At 43.2% G+C, this 16,600-nt stretch overlaps 1 protein-coding gene across 6 annotated transcripts in view; it reads left to right on the top strand.

Annotated features, from left to right (window-relative positions):
• The window catches only part of BCAS3 (BCAS3, microtubule associated cell migration factor), a 385,039-nt gene that overhangs the window by 285,368 nt on the left and 83,071 nt on the right, over positions 1–16,600 (top strand). The window lies entirely within an intron of this gene.

The raw sequence follows: 16,600 nt of genomic DNA, 5'->3' as shown, positions 1-16,600 counted from the left end.
TACCAGGTAACTCGGAGGTCCCCTTCCTGTTTATCCCTGAAGTACTAAAAAGACCTGACTGTACCAGGTGCCAGCTGGATGGAGGTAAGGGTTGTTCAGCATGTCCAACCTCATAGCTGCAGCTCCCCGCTTTCAGCAGGGGATTGCCCTGCGGGGGAGTTCGGCCTTGCAGCTTGCTTGCATTTCTTAACCACGAGACCCGCGAGCGAAACGCCAGCGAGCAAAGCGCTGCCGCGATCTCAGACGTTGACGCCCCGACGGTCCGCGCGGTGCAGACGGCAGGCGAGGCTCCGTGCCCCGCTGCGGCGCCCCGCTCGCAGGCAGGGCCGCGTTCCGGACCCACCTTCCTGCTGCTGCAGGCTGAGATGCTGCGATGTGTTTGGCGTTATCCACGCCGGAAAACCCACGTCTTCTGCCAGCTCTGCTGCGAAGCTGGCAGTCCCCGGTAAAGGCGGGGTAAAACCGTCATTTGGGGGCAGTAACGTCTCAAATTGCTGCAGCAAGGTTAGCCAGAACTGGTCTGTCAAGAGCTCCAGGATCTTTCCTTGAGCCAAGTGTTTCCAGCTCCGCTGGGAACGAGGCACTGAGAGCAAACATCACAGGAAAGGGCCAGAAATCTGGGAAATTCTGTTTAGTTCTCGTTTAGATCAGATTTTTACTAAAAGTAGCTGGATTCTGAGTTCATTTAAAGAACTGATTTTCTGGATCCGAGTGTTTTTATTGTGAGGGGATGTTGTAACGAAGTTGTTTATAATGGAGTTTATCTTAGACTCAAACTGTTTGCCAGCCTAATATCAGAAATGGTCTGTAAAAGCCTTACAGTGGTGGTAGCTTAGGGAAGGGGACTAGGGTGGGGGAGAAAACCTAATAAAAATAGCTGAGATCATTCAACAGTTATCAAGAAACAGATACTGCAGTTTTATAACAGAGAGCACTAAAAGTATATGCACTCTTAAAAGGCAATTAAAATGTATACTCCAAAACTATAAAACATTTTCTTTTCATCTGGAACATTGAGGGCAGATTACAACACATTAATAACGTTTTGTTTAGAGTTCAGTTTCTGATGGCTTCCAAATGCAGTCTGTGTAGATTAACCAGAAGGAGTCCAGTTCTCTTTTAAGAGAGCTTGTAAAGGAAAGCAATGTGGTAAGATTGTTATGAAAAGCTAGTGTATTTAGGAAATAGCACTTAGCAGGGTCTCTCTGAATGGCTGCCAGGTCAGGAAGCTGAAGTGCAAGGCTTGGCCCCGGTTCAGGCCCCCCAGTCCCGGCTCCTTGACCACACAGTACGTCAGGAACATGTCACGGCGGCCGGGGAGCGGCGCCCCGCCTCCGGCCCCCTTGGCACACGCACTTTCACATAACCCAGCGCTCCGGAGGGGAGGCGGGCAGGCACGCCGGGGCCAAGGGAACAGGCTACTTTTTAAAATAGAAGCGAACAAATAAAAAAAAGCATGGGAATCGAAGGTTTGTTTAGTCCGCTCGCCGCATTTAGCAGTGTCCGTTCCGCGGAGCGACGCGGGCCTCCTCGCCGGGGAGCGGGCGCCGGTACGAGGCTGCGGGAAGGGAAGTCGCACCCTCCTCCCAGGCGGCTTTGCTCCGGGCTTCTCTCGCCTGCTGCACGAGTTAAATAACGTTTCAGTGAAGAACTAAAAAATCCCCCAAAGGTGTATATTAACTGCGTAGGGAAGCAGAATGCAGGGAATAGCATGAAGCAGCGGGGAAGGGTGGTACGGAGCAGCAGGACGAGAGGAGGCGCGGTGCTCTCTGCAGGGCATGTTTTAGCTCCTTGTTTGCATCGTGGTTTAAACCTCCCGGAGCAGAGCGGGGCCGGGAAACGCGCGCCGCTCGGGAGCACGGCCTGGTCGCCAGCCGCGGAGCTGCGGGTCGCGAGACCCGGCTTCGTTTCCAGGTCCGGGGGCTGGCATGGTGGTGCGTCGTGGCGTGCCTTCTCCAGGCCTTAGTTTTCCGTTCCAACCTGCCGTGTCCCTAACAAGCTTTCAGATGCCCGGATGTGGGAGCAGGCTGTCGAGGCCTGTGCGAGGTGTCCGTGAGGCTTCCCGCTTGTGCGGGGAGAGCAGAGGCCCCATGGGCAGCAGGGAGCTGCCTCGGGTCCGCCAGCAACCGGGGCACGTCTGAAATTCCTTCCTTCCCTATGGCTCCGGCGTCGCCCTCGGGGCTGCAGGGAGGCGTTCCCTAATGCCAAAGCCTCCGGGGCACTAACCGGCTGCAGCACAGCCTGCTCTTTTCACACGCGGCCAGCCGGCGGGGAGCAGCGGTGCCGCCACGTATACGATGCCCTAGCGATGGCAGCGCTCGCTGGTGGTGGTGGAGACGGTCCCCTTCTCGCCTGGGGAGACGTGCTTCCCATGCGTCCCCTCTCCCCGGAGAGCACCCTGAGTACTGGTATATACCTTACGCATCGCTATTCGGCACTGAATAGACTTGTGAAGCGATAACGTGAAAGAGGCCGTTTCCGTTCAGAGCGTTTAAAGTCTGCGAGACCCGAGTCCTCCTCCTGCTGCTGCGACTGTTTCATCAGTTTGCCCAGTAACTGCTTTAACGTAAAAACATTTCTTACTAGCGTCATCAGCCAAATTCTCATCCCCGAGTATTTCATCCATGTGATAATCTTGTTGCTTTTTTTATAACAATAATGAGGAAGAACAGAATATTTAATTAATCCTAGGAATGCATGCCAGGTTGCCATAAATCATATCAGTTTAGAGACTTACTGCATATTCTCAAGCGAAGCCTCAAATAATGTGCTGCTGGACAGGTTTTGTCTCCTTTCCCTCTCCGTCTCCCTGAAATCAATGGTCTTGACTTTCTGAAGGGCTTTGATCAAGCAATTTATACAATTCAGTTTTATTTTTACTGAGCAGATCAAAATTCTGCAAACGTATGAAGTCCCAGTAAGTCCAGTAATACTGTTTACATACTTAAATTACACATGTGCTTTTGCTGAATCATTAGGACGCTCTGATACCAATTTAGTTTGGTTCATAACACCTTAACTGCTGGGAATTTTTTCACTTTTGCTTGATATCTTTTTCATTGCTATTTTATATCAGGAAAAGGTCAAAATGAATGCATCTCTGAAATACTACGCTGTGTAGTTCTTTAGTATTTTTGTTGTCCCCGTTTTCTCCTCTTTGTGTTACAGCTAGCTGTGTATGGAGACTCACCAGCCATTACTCAGAATACTGTGCCAGAGAAGCTTTTATTTTTCTGAAATGCTATAGCAGTGTGTGTTGTGTTAAGTGCAAAAGGAAAATTATTGCTCTCCAGTCGCCCCTTTAAGACAGACTTGTCCTTTGGCCATGGTTTATTTGACTGTATAAATGTTGATCATTTGTACAGACAGTAATCATGGATATAGAGCTGCTCTCTCACCCATATAAAGGGATCCCCTGGTTAGAAAAATCTGCTTTCCACAGCCACAAAGTTCACTTCAAAAGTATTTTTACAGGGAGATGAGGGGGCTAAAATGAATGGTTACGTTTAACACTTAGTACACTAATAACTCCTGCCTTTCTTGGAACGAGCGTTGTGTATTACTGACATGTTGTACGTTAGCAACTCATACATTTGATGGGAAAAAACTAATAAATTGTCATTACTCAGAAGTGAGTAATTATACACAAAATTAAATGTGTGCGTGTATGTATGTGAGAGAGGAACTTTAGCTTGTTATTGGTTTCAGACAGTGACTCATTAAGCCATCCTAATGCCTGGGATATGCAGCAGAAGACTCTCTAAATGTTAACACTTACATTCTCATCTCCATACACAAGGATTTGAACACATAATTCCCCGAGATGAGACTATACCTCTTGATTTTTATTTCTAAATCTACACTACAGTGACAGATGTTAGGGAATAGCTTTTCACTATTTTTCATTTAGATTCTGATTAAAAGATAAGTTTTTTCTCCTTAAACCACCAAAACTAATTATTCACGAGCGCAAAAATCATCATCCCTGGCTAATAGACATCTCAGTTTAAGGTCAGCAGCAGATAACATGAGGTCTGTAACAACTGCTGTATCGTTCAAAATGCTTCTGAGTCTCAGAACGGTGTTTCTATTTTTCATTATCCCAAGGAATAGAGGAAAGGAGCAAGTTCAGAGAATAGGTCTTTGCCCACATAGTGGCCATGCGCACGTAATGACTGCAGCCTCAGTGACTTGTAGCAAGCAAAAGATTGCTATTAGTTTTAGAATAGGGCTTTGCGAGGCCTTGCCTTGCTGGTTTTAGAATAAAGGTGCTCAGTGGCTATTGACTACATAGTGAGTGTCCAGGAAAGAAGAAACAGCCATTAGAAGTCTAGTGATTTGTGCTACTGCCCTTTTCCTTGTAGGCGTGGGTTCTCAGACTGCAGAGGTCAGATAGTTGTCTTTGGGGCATGGTTTCACTCAAAGCTGCAAGTATTTCTTTGGTTCTGACTTGTTAGACAACAGCTATGGCTCAAATGAGCCATATATGTGGCTAATGGCTCATATATATATGGGGGTGGGGGGTATACGTATATTTTTTTTAAGCTGGTCTGGTTTCACGGTGACTGAACTCCTTCAGCTGCCCATGCGCTTGAAGACCTGTTACTGGAGTAACAGTTTTCCAGTCCTGTCCTTTTCTGTTATTGGTTATTTGCCACCACATCTTTACTGGTGTCAAGAAAGAAGTTTTTCGCTGGCAGGCTGAAAATATGCTTAGTTTCTCTGCTGTTTGTCTTCCTGGTCTGCTTCAGGATGTCAAGAAACACCTGAAATTCTGATTCTTTTGGCACTTAGTAACAATAGAGAACTGTGCTGTACCAGTGTGCGTTATCTAAAATACATGATTTGAAGAAAAAATGCACAGGATATGATTGCATTAGCTGAGATATCATAATCCAATTACTTTCTTTTTAATTTCTCTTTCCTGAGCTTTTTAAGAGATACTGCTTCCTGGTCCTTTGACAGAAGCCTTTTAGTCTTTCTTAGAAAATCACAGTTTGCAGCCTTCCATGTTGGTATTTCTTGAATTATTTAGTTAACTTGAGAAGGCAGAAAAAATACGTTATTACATTACTACAAGTTGCCAGCTCCTTGCTAATATTTTAAAGGTGTGGGTGCTTGTGTTGCTCTTGTGTAATACCAGTTCTCTGGAATTTTGTAAATAGAACCCTATGAACCCTGAATATTCAAACTTTAGTTTAAAGGCAGAACTAAAATTACTCATTTAAGGTCATCTGTTTTTACTGACACTCCAAAGGTCTAGGAGAAGGAGTGAGCAAGCATCATATTTCTCAAATACAAAATTTTACAGTGGGAACGTGTTATAAAACATTCTGCCAGTGTTGTTTCCCTTGGGATTTAGAGTGAGAGACATGAAGGCTGACAACTCTCTTCCTGTTGTAGGTCAGAGCTTCAAGGAACTCTGTAATCTTCCCACCAGCTTTGCTCTCTCCTGGAACTCACGGTTAAAATTAGATGCTGGCTGAACTTTCGCAGTTCAATTTGAAAGCTTTCAGAGACAAAGTAAAACAACTGTAGAAGAGACAGCTTTCTCACAGTACCATTTTGAGAAGTCACTTTGTACAGAGTAACATGGTTTTGCTAACTGATGGGTCTCTTGCATAGATGTTATCATAAATCATGATCAACAAGAGAGCCCGCTGGGCATCATGGAAATAATCTCTGTGCGCGCTTTGTCTTGCAGCGAGGTATCTTCCTTTAGGATATTACATTACCGCTTGATTTGATTTTTCTCTTACTATTTCACCTCTTGCCCCAAAGTTTGTCAGTGACAGCAGTACGCAGGCAGTTTGCTGCTCTAACAGAATGCAAAAGATCAAACAAACATAAGGAAAAGAAAGGGTGACAAGGCCTTACAGTATGTGATGTGAATTATTAAGTGCTGAATCAAGAATTAGGCTGGAGTTCCAGCAACATGGGAAAACCTAGACATACAGTAAAGAAGGGTGAGGTGTTCTGCTTAGTCTCTGCTGCAGGATGCTGTACCTTTCCCGCTTATAACTCAGCCTGGCTTGATTACCCTTTTTATTCAGGACTCAAAACAGCTTGTAAATTTTTTTATCATTCCTTCCCAGATTGCAGAGTGTACTGTAGCCTTTTCCTTTTTTGTCCACATCTGTTTTCCAAACTCATTACTTTCATGTTATTAGGTTCATTTAAAAAGTTGTGTTTATTTCCATCCCACTAGTTCATTTTCTGTCTTTTGAAATAATGCAGTGACTGCATCAAATGATGGTTTATTTTAGAAAAATTTCTGTGTACCAATTCTCCTTACGTATTACTTGTTGCTAGCCCCAGCTTTGCCTGCAGGCTGATATCACCATGAATTCTGAGAACCACTCAGAGATGCTGTGCTGGGAATCTACAGTAAGAATAAATCAAATACTATTTTTATTTAGATTACTTATAAATACTTACTGTAATTTAGAAGGAAGCTCTGCTAAGAAGAGCCTTTGTGTTACTACTTGTTTGCACAGTACCTAGCGCAACATTGGTCTAATCCTGGTTGAGGCTGACAGCTTTTCCTCAATACAAATATTAACCTGAGCCCATGGTCCATCTAGCAGCTAGCTAAGGACTATGTCATTCCTGAAACGCGTGCAACTTCTGCTTGCGAAACTAATCATCCTGGCTACGGCACTGCCGTCTCGTGTGTGCTGCAGGCCTGGTTTCTCGTCCCACCCCCGCATTCGGGGTATTTGTGGGCTAGCTGCTTTTTATTCTGTGCTTGCAAAATGCCTAGCTTGGCTTGGACTGGGGCCGTCAGATGGTTCTGCTATGGGAGTAGAAATAGTGATCACAGATCCCTTAGTCGAATTCTCAGGGATGTAATCCAGTTTGGAATTTCAGATAAGGAATACAAAAACACACCATATGCTGTGTTTCATTAATTTTTCCTTTTATTCATCACAATTATAGGCACTGTTTAGATATGAGAAAATGATTTATATGCAGTTAATCACCCTCAGAAATATCTCAGAAATGCAACTCACTTTTGTGCAGAAGCTATGGAAGAGCTGCCTGTTGTCCTCCTGTCTGGAGGGGAGGGACAAAATAAGGGACGAGATGGAACGTGGGGCAACATGTTTTCTGCCAGCCGTGGTGCTGCCTTGCTGCGTAGCTTTAGGAAAACCGTACAGGTCCCTGTTGGCCAAATCCCTTTTGAGACAGGGAACAGTACATTTCACAAAGGTGATTTTCAGTTCCGTGGCTGTTTTTGTGCTGTTTGTGTATAAAAAATATACATCCCAAAGGCGTTCTGAAGGTATTCACAGTAAAAGTTACTATTTTCTTCTTCGTTACCGTGTGCTGCGTAGAGGTTGGTTAGACTAGTGTGAAGTGGTATAAAATTGTATCTTATCAAAACTTGTGCAATTTTCTGCTTAACTTCCTCAGGTGCATTTCTTTGTTCAAGATGAAGGCACTAGGTGTTTTGGCTTATAAACATTTGCTATCTATTGTTATACAGTAACCTATATTTTAAATCCAGGAGAAGCCTTTGGCAACTGTAAGCAATTGCTGGTTATTAATGCCAAAGCTGTAAAAATGCGAATAGGAAGTTACTGCATAGGCTCTGAGTATTCCTGTTGTTTACATTCCTAATTGGCTTCACATATTAACCACAATTAAAATACTAGCTAGATTTCAAGCACGTTTCTTCCATCAAAATATGTTTTTTCTCTATGCTTTACTCCAGATTATTCTTAGCTAGAAAATGTTTTAAAAAATCAGACAGTGGGAAAGAACTGAAGTTTGCATTATCTTAAGTAATATATTTATTTGAGTGGTGGGGGGGAGGTTCTTCTGTGCTGTGACCTTGTTGGATACTAATGTGTTAGTGCTTCTTAGGCTTCTATAAATCTTTAAGTACACTTTCGACTCTCGTTGGGGGTGAATTTCCTTCTTCGTCAAGTTTTTGCCTTTCTTCTCTCTTTCTGGCACTCCCAGATGGAGATGGTGTTCTTGGTTGCAACTGCAATAATAATAATAGTAATAGCTCTCTGAGTCACATCCACTGTTCCAATCCTGGCCTTTCCGTATTGCCAATAATCCCTTATTTCTCACCCCACCCCCCTTTGGCCTGAAATCCCTCATCCCCCCGTTTTCTTATTTAGCCCTGTGGGCTACAGAGGGATTAATTGTACCAATAAACACAACTTTATTTTATAGTTTTATAGCATGATTAGCTATCAAATACTCCGTACTAAAATAACATTTGCTAGTCTGTTTTGTTAGGCACAGTGGGCCTTTAATCCCTTGAGGAGTTCAACTAACTAAATATAATATTAGTTAACATATTTTACTGATGTTAAGAAAATACTTCTGTGCTGCAAAAGCTATCCTTAGTCTAGTACTCATTTTGCAATAATAGCTGTTTTCCTTTGTATGTAGTTTGTAAACTAGTGAAAGGATTTGGTTGATTAATTCTGTTCCTCATATTTTTTAATGGTGATGGATGTCTTTTATAGGAAGTTGCAGTTAGCATTACACAGACAGAGCCTGGTTATATTGTCGTGCTATTAATTAAGACATTATAGGAAATAGTTGTTTATATAAGCTTTTCAGAGCTAACATTTAGAAACAGATTTTTGTCCCTTTTGTGCCATTTTTCCACTGATATAATTCCACTGCCGTGGTGGAGTTCTAGATTTATTTCTGACACGCTTGCCTCACCCCATGTCGATGAAGGACCTTTCTGAAATCACTAGGAGTTGTATGGTTCGTTCAGTCGAGGCAGTCTGTGATTTTTGACAGTGCTGAGCTGAGCTGTCAGCTCAGACAGAACCTGTTGTTTTTGAGGATTATATTCTGAACACTGGGAAATTAATCCTGATTGCCAAATTGCATTAGACCTTCCAAGTGGTGACAACATCGCCACGTAAGACATTTAAGGTGAGATGAAGTGCTGTGGTAGGGAGCCATACTGCATTCGCAGGAGAGAGGTTAGGTGGTCTACCAGGGCTTTTCAGTTTTCAAGTTCAGTTAGGGTTTATGTATAAAATCGTATCAGTAAGGCTGAACCAAAAAGCAAGTAAAACATTAACAAGAAATATTCCTACGGGATATTAGCTGGGACTTAGGGGTTTTCTGCCCTCGTATGAAGCATCTGTTGTCTGCTAGGAGCAGGTAGGTATAGCCTGTGGCCGCTTGCCTCCGATCTCGAAGGCTGGACACTGGTGAATTCGGCTGTAGCAGCTTGCATGTTAAGGACTCGCAGTGTATAACTCTCCAAAACCTTCTAAGCAACCAGATTGTTATAAAAAACATGACTCAGTGGCGCCTTTCCTTCTGTCCTCATAGTGTTGACCGTCCTTTATGCTATGTTAGAAACTTGTATGTTTTGATCTAGTATAATCCAAATGTATTTAGTCTGTATTTTATTCCACTTTGTAAACACGTTTTTTCCATAGCTGCAAATGTCTCCACAATTATTTGTTTCAATTTGTAAATTGAACAAAAGGCTTTAATAAACAATGTCCTCAGGCAGCCTCTCCTCTTCGTCTAGTGAGGAAACACGAGTTCCAAGCCGGGCAGCCTGCAAACTCGTACAGATTCAAAGGGGAAACTTCCACCATCTTGTTCAGCCTGGCCCTTTAGAAGCTCAAAGCACTTCTTGCCATGAATAAACTATGTCGTCAAATCTGTAAATAAAGCGTGGAGTTACAAGTTGATATTTCAGAGCTTGCTGCTGGTGGCATCGGTCTCATCCAAACTGTGGCACCATTTGTGACAGTCGGAGCTTGCTGTACGAGACGACAGATGAGTTTATTGCTTGATTCAATATTCAGAAGTTACGTTCTGTAGCTAACCAAAATGTATGATTTTTATACTTTGGATTTCTGCTTATAATTGCTAAGCTATAATTAGACAAGTATAAGCTCTATTGAGCAGCTTCTGGCCTTGACTACTATAAACACGCACGCTTCGAGCTCACACTGGGACCGGACTGCCAGACAGCAATGTCCAGGAGAGTTATGACTGCAAAGCTTTGCTGAAAATTAAAAACTTGTTTGTAGGATCTCCAAAGTCCACAGCTGTTGTGCCGCATTTTAGCAGTATCCGAGACGATCTTTTAGCTTCCCTAGATCTTAAGGAATTTGAGCTGAAGAATTACTGATTCAAAGGACACTGAATGTTGTTTAAATCACTTTTATAAAAGTCACCAAATCCCTTATAGGTCCTTACTCATGTGTGTTGGTAACACATAGGCACACCCATTCATAGGAAGGAATTAAATCTACCAAACATTGGAATAGTTACAAAAGAAAGCAAGTCTTTTGCTGATTCAATTCATCTTGTATCCAGGAGGGATATTCCTGAGGAATTTGAGCTATCAAATGGCTATACAGCTGAATAGTGATATAAGATCTTATTCATATTTTATGCAACTTCCCTCCCTAAAGGCTGGATACTCACTAGAAGACAGGCATTATCGTGCTGGTTTTACAGCCTTTTTTTTTGGTTCATTTTTAGTTGTCTACAGACTGTAACTAGGCAAACATATGACATAATATGTGGATAATCTTTCTGCATAAGCTATTGCTATTAATTGAAAGAGAAATGCATATTTTCAGATAACCTTCTAAAAAGGAAGTGTCGTCAGACTCTGAAGTCGTTAGGAATACTGCCATCCAAGGGTGCAGGAGGGGAGAACAAACAAATTTTAAATGGGTTTTGAGTCATTTTGCTATACTAGTCTGTGGTTAAGACTTTTAAAGGAAGACTTTGGTGTATCAAAGACGTGCAAGTAGGTCTGAATCTAAATGAGTTTGGTATTAGACCTCATGTTTAATTGGTGGTCCACGGTGGAGAAGGAGTGCATTTATTTCAGAACAGCTGCAGAGACAACTCACTCTAACTTGCACAGTTGATCATATTGCACCTCATTTTGCTAGGAGTAGAGCTTTGAGAGTTAATGCTGCTTAAAAGCTAGACATTGTCAGTCTTCTGATGAGGAAGAATGCAGGAGATATCTCAGGGAAAGCTGCATGTTATAAAAAGGCAACATGAATGGATTAGAACTTATTCGTGGTTGTATCAGAATAACTTGATGCTAGCAGTAATAGTGCTCCAAATATTCTGCTTCTAGCTCTTGAGCTTGCCTTTTTCTCCCCCTTTCCACAAAAATAGGAGCTTATCCTATGAGCTTCAGAGAATTTTTTTCTTTTGCTTCTTTAAGGGTAAGAGAATGATAATTATTACTTCTTTGATATTAAATTGTAACAGCTCAACTTTGTTGCAGTCAGGTCTGTTATTTGCTGCTGTAGCTCCCGTGGAGCTTTGCTCGGGAGGACTGCTTCTCCCTGGGCTCTATCATCTTTTCATCTGCTAACACCAGGTGCCATCCGGGGCTCTGCTCGGGAGTAGGGAGGCTCACCTAAGGCCGACCGCCGGGATTTCCGCCTCCCCTGCCCACTGCCTTCCCTTCTTGGCTCCTGGAAATTCCCAGCCATCATGGAGGAGCCTAATTGCTCTACAACAGCCACATTTCTTTTATGGCATTTTAAGGTAACAGGGCTCTAAAAATGTGGCTCATCAGTGAAGAAGTAGGTAGAAGTCCTGGGCCCTGGAGAAGCAGCATCTTTGACATGAAGGCTTTTATGTTTAGGAATATCAAGCTTTATCCGTGCTCTGTATGCCCCGTTCATTAGATACCAACATTAGTCTGTAGCAAACGGAGGTCCAGAGTGAAGCCAGGGAAGTGGCCACTCACACGACATCTGTGGTCTGGGGAGAACAGAAGGTGATCTGGTATTGCTAGTGCTTCACTGTCAGTGTTGATTTTGATTTAATATTTAGGTTTTGTTTTTGTCTTCCACCACTGAGGAGCACCTAGCTATCGCTCATGATTATAGACAAGAAATTGAGAGAAGCAGAAGATTCTGTAGCAGAGTTGTTTGAATCTTTCTCCATCTTTCCTGGAACAACTTCTCCTTTCAGTGTATTTTGAGGTATTTCCTGATTGGCACTATCATGATGTTGGTCGTCGTTGCTGTTGGTAAGTCATAGATCAGGTAAAGAAGCACCGATGTAGTGGGAAGAGTTCCGCGCTGCTGTTAAACTTGGTACATAAAACATCCATCTGCTTGACAGCAGCAGTTAATTGCATCCCTTCCAAATCGCTCCTTGAGATTTTAAAGTTGATTTTCAGAAGACAGGGATTGGGAATTTTGCTGACAGATCACCAGCTGGTTTTCAAAACCTTTACCTTTTATTGAAAAGAAGTTTTAAGTCTCTCTCCCTGGTACCTGTTGCAGACACGCTTAGCTGTGGACTGCTTATATCTGCCCATCTAATCTTTGGCTTTTCTATGAATAGAAGGGATTTTTGTTTGTTTTCTTGCATTTAGGGTTTTTTTAATTTATTTTTTAGCAGCCTTTGTGGGGAGGGGGAAAGGTAGTATATAGAATCCCTATCTGTGGTTACATGGTGGGTGATACTGTCTTTGTTATAAGGTTCTTTTGCTCATTTTGTGCAAACTATGGCATGTGAGATTTTTGTTTTGGTTTTGGCCAGCTTCTTCTACCATTGACTTCATTGTTAGTGCTAATAAAATCATGGGAAATGTTTTGATGGATAGGAGATTGCATTGACTTGAGGTTAAAGCTTTGATATTGTATTGGCTGCTGCATATAATCTTTGGTAAACCAAAGATAAAAAGCATAGCTTGTTTTAGAAAGTCATGGGCTTTTTAGAATGACACTTGGCAGATTTTGATACTCACATTGTCAAGTATTTGTCCACATATCAGTAGTTTTGTGCATATGTTTACACTCATTCTGCCTTAAGGCTTGTTTTACTAAGTTGGATAAAGTGTTTATTATGTGGGTTGCAAAATATGTTCCTAATAGTGTACTAAACCATGGTGCCACAATGGCGAGGAGTCGTTCGAATGGCCTGTTGTGCAACAAAGAGTATGGCAGGTAACCACAAGCCAGAGTGCTGGCAATCTTTTAGGGAGCCTGGATGATTGCGGCGGGGCAGTACTTTGCTTTCCGCTCGCTGGTCTCCCTAGTTAACTGTTTGCTTGGTTTGGCTGGGGGCTGCTGCAGCAGGATCCTCCCTTAGAGAGAGGTTGGCGCTTGTGCCCAGAGCCTCCCTTCTTCTATAACCGGTGGCAAATTGCAGCAAGCTGACGGTGATTGAAATTTGAATCATTACGGTGTCAAGATAGCTCATCATGACTCATTCTGTTAGCAGATTATTTTGGGGGGTCAGGAGGTGAAGGCGATCTCTCCAGCACACCGGCAGCTCGGTGTTTACACTAGACCCACACGTTCCTGGGTCGACTCGAAGCTCTTCTTGTTCAGAGCCTGTTTACAGCAGTTAGCCTGTTTATAGCAGTAGTGCTGACACTTCTTAAACGTCAGAGGGGTGTATTTTGGGAGTTCTGTTTCTATCTCATGGGAGATGTGGCATTTTTCTTGTTTCAGGGTATCTGCGGGAAGTCATCTCTGAACATCCAGAGGTCTCTGGATGTTCGGGAGCTTCTTCAGTTAGAGGTAGCTCTAACTATAGATCACTTAGCAACTCCTACTTAATGAAGGCTAAGGAATTTCTTCTAAAACGCGTCTTTAGCATTTAGGCAACAATCCTTCCAGAGCCAGAGTGCCTCCTGGAGATTCTGTTTGAAATAAGTAACACTGAAAAAAAATTTTTCTCTAATGCAAAAATATGTAGGAAGGTTGGACTTGTACTAAATTACTTTACATGTGAAAAGATGTTGCTATAATAAAAAAGGAGATTTATGTTTACTGTAAAAAGAAATGTGATTACATTATAGCCTAAATAAGTTATTTGTATTTTGTATTTGTTTTGGAGTAGTGTTCAGGGGCACCAGCCTTACACTAGCTTCATGTGTGCCAGGAGCTGTACAAACAAACAAGATTACTGCTGCTTCAAGAGCCTTGAGGCAAGTTGTGTCTTCCTAGTAATATCGCTTCACCCTACAGAATAAAAGCACATTTCTTGTAGAAGCCCATCCTTTCACTACTCAAAAGTAGAAAATACTTTCTTTGAGCACAGAATTAAAAGCTGTGTCACAGGGTCTTCACCTGGTTAAAGCCTAGCGGACTGCTTAGTGGGATCCCCCTAAGAGGTGTCTTAGGAAATCCTTTTTTCCCATAGTTTTTTTAATGTATTGCCTTTACAGTTTTATTAAATCCAAGCATTCACCTGACAGCAGGTACAACTGAGATACCTAGTTGTTGTGTAAATAATGTAGAACTAGTTGACTTGGATGAGGTGCAAATTGGGATCACACTTGTGCTGAGGTGGAGTGATTTATGTTCTCTGGTTACAGCAGGTAATTGGGAGGTCCCTGATAACACTTGTTTACTGCCAGATCAGTTTGTCCAGGGCCTGCTGAGCATCAGGTCCTGGAGATTTAAGGGTCGATTGCCTATTTGCATGTTAATTTACATAAATGGTTCAATGGAGAGGAAAAACAAAGTGCCTTCTCTTTTCTGCTTCAGGTTTGCAAACCTGAAATTTCTATTTCATGTTCTTCTCCAGAGAGACGTCCAGGAAGCAGAATTCTTGATGAATTATTTCTTTTAAAAATGCATGTTTTGAAAAACAGTTTTTAAATACTGACACATTTTATGGGCTTAAGGGGTGGAATCAGGTGATCAGGCCCTCTCTGTGCTGGGCTGCTTCTGACTGCCATGCCTGTACTTAGTGACTCGGCCAATTAAAGGGAATTCAAATACGTTAAAGAAATGGCCGTGACCCTGATCAATCCTTTTTAGAGCTGGGAAGTGAAACCGAACCACTCAGCAAGGTGGTCTGTAGAGGAGGCTGCCCGGATCTCAGAGTCCCTCCATATGAAGGACCAATTCTTCCCTGCTTCCAGCTGTCCCGAAGCCCGACTGGCGAGGAGCTCTGTGGAAAAGGCCACGCGTTCCCCAGCTTCTGTTACCTTTTTGGTGCAATTCCCACAGGCCGGAACGGAAGCAGTTTGTCTCTGCTCTCGACCCCTGATTGCGCTCGTCTTTCCAGCCTGCCAAGTTTCCACTCCTTTTGTAGGCACATACTCGTGCATGGCGATGGGAGGGAAAGGGCAGCACCCGCCGGCCAGCTGCGACACCCTTCCTTCCCCAGCGGTTTCCCGCTGTGCGTGGACGTTCAGGGAAGGACCAGGTCCAGGGCTGCCACCGGGCGTGCGCGTGCACCCGTGGTGCGAGGCACTGCCTGGCTGCTCTGCTGCGAGCTGGTCTCCTCGCTGCTGCGGACCGTGGCATTCTTCTCCCATGTCTTCCCCAAGGGCGTGCGGCTGCCTCTACGCGGGCTGGGGCAGAATGCAAACCGACTCCCCCAAAATTACACCTTCACATAAGTTGTCTTTAGACACCATTGCACAAGGTGAATGATACTTCCAAACTGATCCTTGTGTGAAACTGAATCTTAACAGAAGATTTAACCCCCTCTCCTAAGTGGGTGGTTTGGTGAGAGCATGGCTAGTACGCAGTAGGATGTTGCTCTGCCAGTTTTCCTAAATAGGCAGAGAAGCAGCGCAGTGGGATTTGTTTGTTTTCTCTCTCAGTAGTTCTGAGTGTTCATACTCGCTTGTGACATCCCCACTTGAGTATGCTTTGGTATATCTAGGATGCAACATGCGGCACTGTGAAACAGCCGGCAGAAAACCTTTGTGATTGTAAAGTAACATCCTATGTTTATCTTTTTTTTTAATCCAAGCTAATTTGTGTTTTAAAGCATTCTAAATTGTATCTATTCACTACATTAAACAAAAGGTAACTAAGGTGAAAATAAAGGACTGCACTTTGCAATTCTTTGAGTGCAAATGATTGTTTCTCAGAAGTAGAATCATTAATGTTTTGCAGCTTCCCTCCTATAATAACCTTCTAAAACCTCCTGTGCTCTGTCCTAGGAGTTAATAACAGTCATGCGCTGGCCCAAGCTTATGCATCCACCTCTCATCGAGGCTTTAGAACAAGACAGGAACTCTGTGAGCAGAGTGGAAGCTTTCGATACAGGAGTAGCTTCAGTCCCCAAGTTGTCCCTGAGACAACTACACAGGGTGATTTCAGTCCCACTGGCAAGAGAGGGATAAGGAATGAGCTCAGTCACTCAAAGGAAGATTCAGCAAACTTGAAAATAATGCATCTGATTGCCAATATTTTGTATAGATTGCAATATGCTTAGTTAATGAATGTTAAATTAGTATGTCAATATTTCCATTCCCCAACCTTTTAGGGAATACAGTCTATGGTATTTAGCATGAGTATGGAAAACTGAAATGTCCAACACATGTTTGTGCAGGCTTCAGTTTTTAAGGACAGCTTGTGTTGGCCTGAAAGTTCCCAGTCCAAGTAGTGGCAGCTAAAAGATACCATAGCTGCCCTTCCAGATCTGGAAGCGTTATAGGGCACTTCTTTCTATATGTGTTTCATGACTTCTCTGTATGTTCCCCCCAACCAGGGACATGAAAATCTATTGGAATTATGATGATTTTAGCCTGATTTTCTTGCTCTCGTTTGGGGTCCTGCTGTACCTGGATTGTAAGCATTCTGGAGAGAGGAAAAGACAGTCTGTAAATGTTCCATCTCAGTATGTGTGA

This window comes from Apteryx rowi, unplaced genomic scaffold, assembly GCF_003343035.1.
Source record: "Apteryx rowi isolate R43461 unplaced genomic scaffold, aptRow1 scaffold_324, whole genome shotgun sequence".
NCBI classification, from domain to species: domain Eukaryota; kingdom Metazoa; phylum Chordata; class Aves; order Apterygiformes; family Apterygidae; genus Apteryx; species Apteryx rowi.
The sequence above is the reverse complement of the archived record's forward strand: the minus strand, read 5'-3'. Positions and strand labels throughout refer to the sequence as shown.